This window comes from Cherax quadricarinatus, chromosome 52 (genome assembly GCF_038502225.1).
Source record: "Cherax quadricarinatus isolate ZL_2023a chromosome 52, ASM3850222v1, whole genome shotgun sequence".
Lineage (NCBI taxonomy): Eukaryota > Metazoa > Arthropoda > Malacostraca > Decapoda > Parastacidae > Cherax > Cherax quadricarinatus.
In genome coordinates, this window is record NC_091343.1 from 9973141 (window position 1) to 9985941 (window position 12801).

Here is a 12801-nt window from a genome sequence, read left to right on the forward strand (position 1 = left end):
GCCCGTCTCTGTCGCCCGAGCGGGCCCGTCTCTGTCGCCCGAGCGGGCCCGTCTCTGTCGCCCGAGCGGGCACGTCTCTGTCGCCCGAGCGGGCACGTCTCTGTCGCCCGAGCGGGCACGTCTCTGTCGCCCGAGCGGGCCCGTCTCTGTCGCCCGAGCGGGCCCGTCTCTGCTGGGGAACCAGCACGGAAAATATGATTGGAATTACCAGACATAATTTTCAATTTCAGTCACTGGAACACAAGTGTCTGAGTGAACCAATACTTTGCTTGTTTCTTCTCTTCTTTTTTGGGTTTAATGCTTCTCTCCTCAGTTTGTCCCACTTCCCAGCTTCTCTCCTCAGTTTGTCCCACTTCCCAGCTTCTCTCCTCAGTTTGTCCCACTTCCCAGCTTCTCTCCTTGGCTTCTCCCACTTCCAAGCTTCTCTCCTTGGCTTCTCCCACTTCCCAGCTTCTCCCACTTCCCAGCTTCTCTCCTTGGCTTCTCCCACTTCCCAGCTTCTCTCCATGGCTTCTCCCACTTTCCAGCTTCTCTCCTTGGCTTCTCCCACTTCCCAGCTTCTCTCCTTGGCTTCTCCCACTTCCCAGCTTCTCTCCTTGGCTTCTCCCACTTCCCAGCTTCTCTCCTTGGCTTCTCCCACTTCTCAGCTTCTCTCCTTGGCTTCTCCCACTTCCCAGCTTCTCTCCTTGGCTTCTCACACTTCCCAGCTTCTCTCCTTGGCTTCTCCCACTTCCCAGCTTCTCTCCTTGGCTTCTCCCACTTCCCAGCTTCTCTCCTCGGTTTGTCCCACTTCCCAGCTTCTCTCCATGGCTTCTCTCACTTCTCAGCTTCTCTCCTTGGCTTCTCCCACTTCCCAGCTTCTCTCCTTGGCTTCTCCCACTTCCCAGCTTCTCTCCTTGGCTTCTCCCACTTCCCAGCTTCTCTCCTTGGCTTCTCCCACTTCCCAGCTTCTCTCCTTGGCTTCTCCCACTTCCCAGCTTCTCTCCTTGGCTTCTCCCACTTCCCAGCTTCTCTCCTTGGCTTCTCCCAATTCCCAGCTTCTCTCCTTGGCTTCTCCCAATTCCCAGCTTCTCTCCTTGGCTTCTCCCAATTCCCAGCTTCTCTCCTTGGCTTCTCCCACTTCCCAGCTTCTCTCCTTGGTTTCTCCCACTTCCCAGCTTCTCTCCTTGGCTTCTCCCACTTCCCAGCTTCTCTCCTTGGCTTCTCCCACTTCCCAGCTTCTCTCCTCGGTTTGTCCCACTTCCCAGCTTCTCTCCTTGGCTTCTCCCACTTCCCAGCTTCTCTCCTCGGTTTGTCCCACTTCCCAGCTTCTCTCCTTGGCTTCTCCCATTTCCCAGCTTCTCTCCTTGGCTTCTCCCACTTCCCAGCTTCTCTCCTTGGCTTCTCCCACTTCCCAGCTTCTCTCCTCGGTTTGTCCCACTTCCCAGCTTCTCTCCTTGGCTTCTCCCACTTCCCAGCTTCTCTCCTCGGTTTGTCCCACTTCCCAGCTTCTCTCCTTGGCTTCTCCCACTTCCCAGCTTCTCTCCTTGGCTTCTCCCACTTCCCAGCTTCTCTCCTTGGCTTCTCCCACTTCCCAGCTTCTCTCCTTGGCTTCTCCCACTTCCCAGCTTCTCTCCTCGGTTTGTCCCACTTCCCAGCTTCTCTCCTCGGTTTGTCCCACTTCCCAGCTTCTCTCCTCGGTTTGTCCCACTTTCCAGCTTCTCTCCTTGGCTTCTCCCACTTCCCAGCTTCTCTCCTTGGCTTCTCCCACTTCCTAGCTTCTCTCCTTGGCTTCTCCCATTTCCCAGCTTCTCTCCTTGTCTTCCACTTCCCAGCGTTTCTCCTTGTCTTCTCCCACTTGCCAGCTTCTCTCCTCGGATTCTCCCACTTCCCATCTTTCTTCCCCAATTTTAATCCATCGTTTCCTTCTTCCTCTCTGTCTTTCCTCTTCCTATATCCCTCTCTCGAGTGCCTCTCTCCTCTCTTTACAGCTCTCTCAACATTCTCGTTCTTCTTTCCCTCGATCCAACCTCCTACCACCGGATCAACCAGACTATGAGGACCGCCTGTAGCAAGAGCCTGACGCAGGGGTGGTCTCCGGGAGTCGAAAAATTCGTGAAACTCATCTAAGGTATATTAACGGTAAAATGTATCTTAATGCTACTGAAGGGCTTCTTATCCAAGGAAGTGGAGCTACCCTCCTCTTCCTCAGTTCAAACATTATTATGCACTTTTTCCAGGCGATGTATTACCCTTACGTGTTATGACAAGGGAATACAGCGCCTGGAGAATATTATACTCGAGAATATTATATTACTGGCGTATTATACTAGTGGAATATTAATATTATACTCGAGAATATTATATTACTGGCGTATTATACTAGTGGAATATTAATATTATACTCGAGAATATTATATTACTGGCGTATTATACTAGTGGAATATTAATATAATACGGCAAGTAAAAATAATTTATATCATAATTATTATAAATGTTAATAACAATAATTAGTAGTAATAATCACTCCCCTCCCCCACCCACTCCTTCCCTCCCCCACCACCCACTCCTTCCCTCCCCCACCACCCAATCCTTCCCTCCCCCACCACCCACTCCTTCCCTCCCCCACCACCCAATCCTTCCCTCCCCCACCACCCAATCCTTCCCTCCCCCACCACCCAATCCTTCCCTCCCCCACCACCCAATCCTTCCCTCCCCCACCACCCAATCCTTCCCTCCCCACCACCCAATCCTTCCCTCCCCACCACCCAATCCTTCCCTCCCCCACCACCCAATCTTTTCCTCCCCCACCACCCACTCCTTCCTTCCCTCACCACCCACTCCTTCCTTCCCCCACCACCCATTCCTTCCCTCCCCCACCACCCATACCTTCCCTCCCCCACCACCCATTCCTTCCCTCCCCCCACCACCCATTCCTTCCCTTCCCCCACCACCCATTCCTTCCCTCCCCCACCAGCCATTCCTTCCCTCCCCCACCACCCATTCCTTCCCTCCTCCACCACCCATTCCTTCCCTCCTCCACCACCCACTCCTTCCCTCCCCCACCACCCATTCTTTCCCTCCCCCACCACCCATTCCTTCCCTCCTCCACCACCTACTCCTTCCCTCCCCCACCACCCATTCTTTCCCTCCCCCACCACCCATTCTTTCCCTCCCCCACCACCCACTCCTTCCCTCCCCCACCATCCACTCCTTCACTACCACGGATGAGTATCCGTATCCAATTTCCGCTACCCGGTGATTACATGTTGTACACACGTACACCATTACCATGTATACGACGCTTCTCTTACTACGTACACGTATGTGTACCTGGAGGGTATTCCGGGGATCAACGCCCCCGCGGCCTGGTCCACGACCAGGCCTCCCGGTGGATCAGGGCCTGATCAACCAGGCTGTTACTGCCTTCCGCACGTAGTCCAACATACGAACCACAGCCCGGCTGATCCGGCATCGACTTTAAGTATCTGTCCAGCTCCCTCTTGAAGGCAGCCAGGGGCCTAACACAACGGAAGGCAACACATTCACCATTATTCAGTTAACAGCTGAGTTTCCAAACGCGCGCTGACATCATAATTTAAATGACCCTCAGAACTACCGCATTCCCATCCCACATATGTACACACGAGTGAGAAAAATCCCACATGTAGACAAAAGGAAAAAAATGCTGTTCGTATATATGTCTCGCCAGCCAGAGGACCTCTTTAGCAGATAACTCTAAGGTCAAAGCATGCAAAAAATTCTTTCCCAGTCTTCGTAGCCTTGTGGGTTTTTCTCTCCCACTGACTAATGTCTAAACTTCTTATACAACTTATAATAATAAAAAGAATAATATTTCAACAAGCACATTATACAACTTGTACAGACCTAGCTGACATTAGCGACCTACTATACAGAAAGACCCTGGTTATGCCGTGCATTTCAGGCAACTTACGTTGATTCTCTCCCCTGGAATCAACCCACACCAGTCGGCTAACACCCAGGTACATACTTGCTGCTAGGTGACAAGCTAGGAAACAAGCCACAATGATTCCACCCGTACAGGAGATCAAACCACGGACCTCACTGTGTGAGCTGAGTGCACTACCAACCGAGCTACGGGCATGTATATGTGCTCGACACACAAGGCATGCCTGTGACCGGTTTTGAAGGTTCTTCTAGGTCTTCAGCCCGGTCTGAGACCAGGCTTCCTGGTTAATCGCCTGGTCAACCAGACTGTTTTAAGTTAGCAATCCCTCAGGCCCACATAACCATCACAACCTGGCAACATTTCTGATATGTGGTGGTAGAATGTTAAAAAGTATTGAACCACATATGTTGATACAGTATTACCTTATTGTACCCATGGCTTTCCTGCTTTTCCATACTTTTTCCACTGTCCTACTTTTCACCCTCTGTCTTTCCCTCACCTCTCCCCTCACCTCCTGCCGTCTGCCGTGTAACAGGGCAACGGCGGTCGAACACAAACCTTAAGTGAGGAGGGGGAGAGAAGAGGGTGAATTACGTCCACTGTGTATCAATCTCGTTTACGTAAAATCCCAAATAGTCATTGCCAACTCAAAATACTGTAAATTCCTTCACACTGAGGGCTGCATACCTACGAGGTGGAGGAACTCACTTTAGGCTAGAGATTGGGGCTGCTGGTGGGCGGGGTGTGAGGGGTGTAGTTAGTGGATAGGTGGTGGCCAGGTGTATGGGATTAACAAGGTGTATGGGATTAACAAGGTGTATGGGATTAACAAGGTGTATGGGATTAACAAGGTGTATGGGATTAACAAGGTGTGTGAGAATTAACAAGGCATTTGCAAGGACTGGATATGTGGAGGACTAACAACGCTTGGAGACTAACAATTTAAGAATATAAGAACATAAGAAAGAAGGAACACTGCAACAGGCCTACTGACCCATGCGGAGCAGGTCCATGTCCACCCCCCGGATTAGACCAATGACCCACCCCCCTGGATTAGCCCAATGACCCACCCAGTCTGGTCACCTCCACTCAAGGACGGAGCACGGCACAAGACCCAGCAGCACAAGCTAGTCAGGTCAAACTCACTCCCACTATGCATTTATCTAACCTATTTTTAAAACTACACAACGTTTTAGCCTGAATAACTGTACTCGGGAGTTTGTTCCACTCATCCACGACTCTATTACCAAACCAGTGCTTTCCTATATCCTTCCTGAATCTGAATTTTTCCAACTTGAAACAATTGCTGCGAGTCCTCTCTTGGCTGGAAATTTTCAGCACGCTATTTACATCCCCTTTATTTATTCCTGTTTTCCATTTATACACCTCGATCATATCCCCCCTAATTCTACGCCTTTCGAGAGAGTGCAGATTCAGGGCCCTCAGTCTATCCTCATAGGGAAGATTTCTAATACATGGGATCATCTTTGTCATCCTCCTCTGTATGTTTTCCAGAGCATTTATATCCATTCTGTAATACGGTGACCAGAACTGAGCAGCATAGTCTAAATGAGGCCTAACCAAGGATATACAGAGTTGAAGAACAACCTGAGGACTTCTATTATTTATACTTCTAGATATGACGCCAAGAATTCTGTTAGCTTTATTGCGAACACTAATGCACTGTTGTCTTGGTTTTAGATTACTGCTAACCAGAACTCCTAAATCCTTTTCGCAATCAGTAGTATTAAGATCTACATTATTTAGTTTATATGTGGCATGGTTATTTAACTGTCCAACATTTAGAACTTTGCATTTGTCAATATTAAACTGCATCTGTCACTTCTCCGACCATTGCATCAGTCTATTCAAATCATCCTGGAGTGCTCTAGTGGGGGACAAAGTCTGTGTGGGGAACTAACAAGGTCTGCGTAAGAGACTAACAAGGTCTGTGTGGGGAACTAACAAGGGGTACATGGACTAGCGATGAGTGAGTTTTATCAACTACACAATTTACCTATCAAGTGAGGTTGGGATATGTGGGAAAGTGAGGTTGGATTACACTAGGGAGTGAGGCTGGGAAGGGTGGCTGGGATGGGTGGGGATGAGAGGTAAGTTCTTTAACAAACAGGCAACGTATCCTAACTACTAATCACCGAGTGCATGCACAACTTCTCTCTAAAAAGCCACGTTAGTTTATTAGTCTCAGCGTGTCCAACTCCATGAACCACTCTTGGTTCTCACTCTCAGCCTGACCAACTCCAAATAGAGCTCTTGGTTCTCACTCTCAGCATGAGGACCTTTGGTGAGTTTCCAGAGTTTTTCTACTCCCGGAGCCAGGCCATGGACAAGGCTCCAGAGCTCCCCGTTCTCACTCTCGGCGTGATTAACTCCAAACACCGCTCCCGGTCCTCACTCAGCGTGACCAATTCCAAACACCGTTCTAAAGAAGTCTTACAAAGGAGATGACTTCAACAGTCACGATTATTCTGCTTCATGAAAAAGTATTAAAATTTATATACTCCTGCCCGAGGCGGTTTCTGAAATGTTTTCCACTTCCTTTTTGAGTAATTAATACACCGCCTTAAGAAGGGTCTAGTTGTATTTCTTCTGTTTCACTTTTCTAGCCCCGAAACAATGCAGCAGATTTTCTGTTAGTCAGAGAGTCATGAATTTAATGTAACGGTAAATCATTAACGTCCATTTTTGCTAATTCATGCGGAGCATTTTCTTGTCATGCTCTTCCTGCACAGGATGTAGAGAGGTGTTAAATAAACAAGCTCCTTTAAGTAAAAATCTAACTAAAATCTAAAAATCATATAGCTAAACTTATAGATATGTCTTCAAGAGGGAGCTTTATATGTTCCCCGGCTCTGTGTTCATCAGCCAGGATACTATGGTGACTACCTTCAACAGCATACTGCTAGTATCAACAGATGGACTGATCAGGCCATAAGCCAGGAGGCCTGGTATTTAACTGCGTCACGGGGGGCAATGATTCTCAGAATTTACCACCGGTATGCCAGCCTCTGTGCCTTCAGCCACCTGATTCAAGATGATTTCAAAGAAAATAAAAAAAAAGTCAGAAGTGTAGGTAATTATCTTAAGCTTGAAGGGCAGACGTTGAAAAGCTAAGGCAACTTGTACTTAAACAAGTTATCTACTGACCTATTTACTGCATTCCTTTACGCTGACGTTATGTTTTTTTACCCAGGAATCGTTAATATATTGAAAGGTTAAACAAGTGTCGGCCATTCAGCACAAGGAGTCGTGGAGGCTCGACCGTGCCATCATCCATCAGCATTTCTAAGAAGTCTGAGACTTGCTGGTGTTTCAGAATGGGTATGAAGACAATACACAGAAGAAGCTTTTACCGAGACGAAGGTTCGTCCAAGGTCAAGTTTAAGTCCTGACTTGATCAAACTTGTTCTTAAGATTACCTTTATAGCCATTTATGTCGGCTTTACGACTATGCATTCTGTGCTGCAGAAATTGATGTTCATAGCTGGTGCAGGAGGGAGGGGCTGTCAACAAAGCGCATCTCAATGTTACGTTAAAACTTACAATGTACTGAATATTGCTTAACAAAAATGAAAAAAAAAATCGATATATAGTTTAACCAGTCAACTGTTCTGAGATTTTATTCTCAGAATTCTGACTAACCCATTAGACCAGGGGTTTTCCCAACTGGGGTATGCGTAACCACCAGGGGTACACGAAGATATTCTAGGGGGGATACGGGAGAGCTGTAATTGGTTGAGTTACAATCATTGATTTTAATTTATTTATAATATTTATATTATAGAAAAACGCAAAGTTCGTAAATAGTGCGACAACATACAGAAATTTAACAAGAGACATTTCAATGCAATACACAAGCACATTAATGAAAATATGTCAAGAGTCCATATGTCAGTGTGGCGTCAGCACCATAATGGCACCGCCTTGCCTGACTGAGCCAGTGATATGAAGTCTTTTCTCGAAGATAGCAAGACACAATCTTAGGTTTTCTACGAAAAATCTCACTGACAGGAATTGGCAGTAAGATTTAAAGTATCTGCCATGAAACCAGAATTGTGGTAAAATTTCTAGGCAAAAAAAAATTCACTTTCAAAAATTTGATACATTGACCTCAATGCTCCAGTTCCCTAAATTAAGCCTGAATACCTTTCATCTCCCCCCCACCCCAGGCGCTATATAGTCCTACGGGTTTAGCGCTCCCCATGATTATAATAATAATAATGACCTCAGTAAGCTTATTCAGGATCGCCTGTCTTCCCTCGTAACGAAATTAGGTTTTACTTCTCAGACTTAAAAGAGGAAGATGCAAAATTCACATATAACCTTCACTCTGGGAGTACACTCACTCTGACAGCGAACATGAGAAATTTACAGATTTTGTGAATGACTCAACTGCTCGGGATGCTCATGAAATTCTAGTGGTAATTGAATTCTGGTCACAGACTAGCCACTAATACCCCTTAGTTGTCACTATGACTAAAACAAAACTTTTAACATTTCCCTCTGGCCATGGATTCTGTTTTGCGTATCAAGACCAAACTTTGTGCACGGTTCACTGTGGAAAGTGACCTGTCAACAACAGCATCCAGTATGGAAGCCCTGGGTCTGAACACTCTTTACCACTGATATACCTTTGATGAATTTCAAAGAATTTTTTCTATTCCCGTGATTGCCTGGTCAGCCAGGCTGTTGCAGCTTGACCTACGATGAGGCACGTCCTTCATATTAAATTTCTCATGAGCTAAATCAAGCGTAAATAATTCATATCCTAATATATAGTTCCTTCCCCAAACACCATCTGTATTTCAAAAACCTGTTTGCTGTCTTTCTTAATATGAAGATAGTAATCTTTTCCCTATCTTTATTGTTACGGTGACAGTACGAATTTTAGTATACGAGTAAACAATGCTTTAATTTTGTAGATTTACATTTTTTTTGCTGCAGGAACTACACTGTTGCACAGCACAATAATATACTCTATAAAAATTATAACTATCAATATTTATTTCAGTCTGTTATCTTAAGTTATTTTTATATCAAGTTATTTTTCCATCTGTACAAAGGAGTACGCAGCAGATAATACATAACGATAATTAAGGAGTACACGATCGACTTTAGTACAGTAATACACACTTCAGCGAATCCAATAAACCTTAAATTTTTTTACACTAAGCTTAAGCTGGATTTTTTTCTTTATCAAACATGCTTTAATTTTATTAGCTGTAACTCAGCAACTCCAAAGAATAAATTAGAGTAGGTAGTAGAACACTTGTATAAGTAAGCAGCGTTACCTGAGCAGAAGTCATTAGCAGGAGAGGTCTAGCCTCGACGTTGCGTGCGCTCTCTACTTTAATAAACAAGATTAACTAAATCTGACATTTTCGCCGGCATTAGCAGCTTATAAGCTAGAGATTTCATGGTATCACATCGCCTGTTGCAGGTAAACAACCAGTCAGATTTTCACCAACCGAGTTAAGAAATTTAAACAATATGACAATATATCTTAGTCCAAGGAGATCAGGGAAGGAGACGTTATCAGCTTCCCTCGCAGCAACCTGGCGCTACATCGCTAACATGCTAACTTGCTATATTTAGCGCAACACGCCCTGATAAGCCTCCTCCCAGCTAGCCAATTTTTACTCTAGCTAATGCACATACACTCTACAGGCGGATGGAATGTTTGATAGGAGCTTGATAGCAACGTAAATAAAACAGTACGAGTCATGTTCTAAGTACTGATTTCTAGATCAAAAAGCATAGCTGTTTGATGTAATTTTACGCCGAAGTGTTCAGAGAAAAAGTTATGTTTGTTCTGTATGTATTTTCTGCTTGTATTACAGTAATTGGTTACTCGATTAGGTTTACCTGTGACCTCTTTACCAGACAGGTGTTAAATTATAACTGATGCGAGTGACAACACACATTTCCCGGTGTAGGTGTGACAGCGCTACACACACACACACACACACACACACACACACACACACACACACACACACACACACACACACACACACACACACACACAGTTTTCCCTGAAGCAAATTTATTCTTTTCTCTGAGGATGAGGGTCCCTAGGACAGTTCTAGAGGTGGTACCTCCCTATATATATAATTAGTCGCCTTTCACGACACGCATGGCTTACGGAGGGAGAATTCTTTAGTGCTAGATATTTCACACTCCTCTGCGTCGTCAGAAGCTATGTAATGTTATAAGCCAGCAACAGATAGGTAATTCTCTGAGGCAAGACAGAATATACATGTATATACATCTATCTAATGTGTGTGTGTGTGTGTGTTTCTTGGACTACAGCTATTAGTACTACGAGTTAGTTGGCAAACATTTTTATCTCTGGCTGTGCACGCCCCGTTTGTGTGTTGTGTGTGTGTGTGTGTGTGTGCGCGTGTGTGTGTGTGTGTGTGTGTGTGTGTGTGTGTGTGTGTGTGTGAGTGAGTGAGTGAGTGAGTGAGTGAGTGAGTGAGTGAGTGAGTGAGTGAGTGAGAGAGAGAGAGAGAGAGAGAGAGAGAGAGAGAGAGAGAGAGAGAGAGAGAGAGAGGGGGGTGAGAGCTAGTGCATACCAAGAAAACAGCAGTGCCAATAAATATCCAGAAAATGTTAATAATACCTTCATGGGAAACGCACTAAACTCGTCAAGGTCACAGTGAACCTGGGAGAACAAGAGGTAATCAGATGAAATCCAAGAAAAGGAAGGATAGATTCAAGGAACCTAATCAAGAGCCTTTCACCAGCATGAAGGCCAAGTTCCCAGGCATCAGTCCGTTGTGGCTAGTTACTAGGTAAGGTCTCCCAGGTTATCAGAGTACTCTGGTCTACACGCACACGAGTAGCTCGCCTACCACAACCCTTCTCTTCCACTCCAGTTTATACCATTGATGAGTTTCGAGAGTCTTTCTACTCCCGGAGCCCGGCCATGGGCCAGGCTTGTATGATGCTTGCCTGATCAACCAGGTTGTTGCTGCTGGAGGCCGGCTGCCCCACACATCCATCACAGCCTGCTTGGTCTGACACCAATTCAAGTATTTTAGCTAGCAATGTTAAAGTTTCAATTTCATCATCCAGTGGGAGGATTATTTTTAATTCAAACCTAAGATCTATCACGTTCGACAAACATTCTCTTAGATTAGATTTTGCCACCGAAGTGGCTAGTTTATTGTGCACCCCATATCCATCCTGTGGACGGTAGCGCGAGAGCATATGGATACACAAAAGGCCTAGGAACTAGGCCCCAAAGGGTTAACAGGAATACATATGGATTTATATCTACATATCTATAGTTCACTTATCTGTTACAAGCAAATTTAGGAAATTTGCTTAGTATATCTGGTATCTTATTTTCATTAATAAGATATCTTGACATGTCACATAGGTTATTATACTGTCTGTCTCTGTATTCCTCAATAAGTGGACAATTAAGCACATAGTGTTCAAGAGAGTGACCATATGCCTGATCACATAATTTACATTTAGTTTGATCATCATCTGTGTGTCTCCCAAACTGCCAGAAGTACTTGTAACCAAGCCTAAGCCTGGCCACTACAACATCAGTCAGTCTGTTCACATTGCAAGTTGCTCCATAAACATACTTATCTACGTTCATGTTATCATAGTGGGTTATAGATCTACTCAGGCTTCTAACTGCATTCCTATAACAATCATCTTCATTATTTACTTCTCTCCTAATATTATTCCTAATGCTAGACACAGTTATACCAAAGTTATATTCTACGTTCTCCTTCTGGATACTCTTCTTGGCTAACATATCAACTTTATCATGAAGGAGTAATCCAATGTGTGATGGGATCCATAGCAATTGTACATTAATTCCTTTGTCCCTAATTTTTGAGTATCTATACCTGGCTTCCCCAATGAGCATGTTGTTGGAGTCATTATATGAGCCAAGAGCCTTCAATGATGACATAGAATCAGTAATGATGATAGAGTCAAGCTCAGTGTCATAGGTTAGCTTTAGCGCCATTAGGATTGCAAACAATTCAGTTTGCAGTGTAGACGCCCAGTTGTTAATTCTTATGCCTAACTCAACAAATTTATTATCGTTCTTAACTAGGTTGATGATAATAGTATAAAATACTGTATGCCAGTCACGACGCTCTCGGAAGACAGAGTTACAGGCAGGCATATAAACAGATATACAAACATACAAGCGTGCGCAGACTCAAACACAAACACACACACACACACACACACACACACACACACACACACACACACACACACACACACACACAATCAGAATCCCTTGCAAAAATAAAATAAAATTTCGATAAAGAAATGGTTATTTCCGCAGACCACCTGCCACCTACCCGGGGTCTTTCTCCAAGAATTTATTGTGGTGACAAAATTGTTACAAACTACCTAGTGAGGGGTGAGGCAGGGCAGGTGTTGGGTTCACCTGCTACCTAGTGATGGGCGAGGCAGGGCAGGTGCCGGGTTCACCTGCTACCTAGTGATGGGCGAGGCAGGGCAGGTGCCGGGTTCACCTATCTAATGAGGGGTGAGGCAGGGCAGGCACCGGGTTCACCTACTACCTAGTGAGGGGTGAGGCAAGGCAGGTGTCGGGTTCACCTACTACCTAGTGAGGGGTGAGGCAGGGCAGGTGTCGGGTTCACCTACTACCTAGTGAGGGGTGAGGCAGGGCAGGTGCCGGGTTCACCTGCTACCTGAACCTCAAGGAACAGGACATCACCAACACAATCTCCAAAACTTTTTTTTTGTTACACATTTGAATTTACAAACTAAACACCTCTTATCTTACCTAATCTCATTTCCGAGTCCGGTCCTAGGTAAGGTACATATGCACCACCCTTAGGTGCGACTCACAACAGTCGACT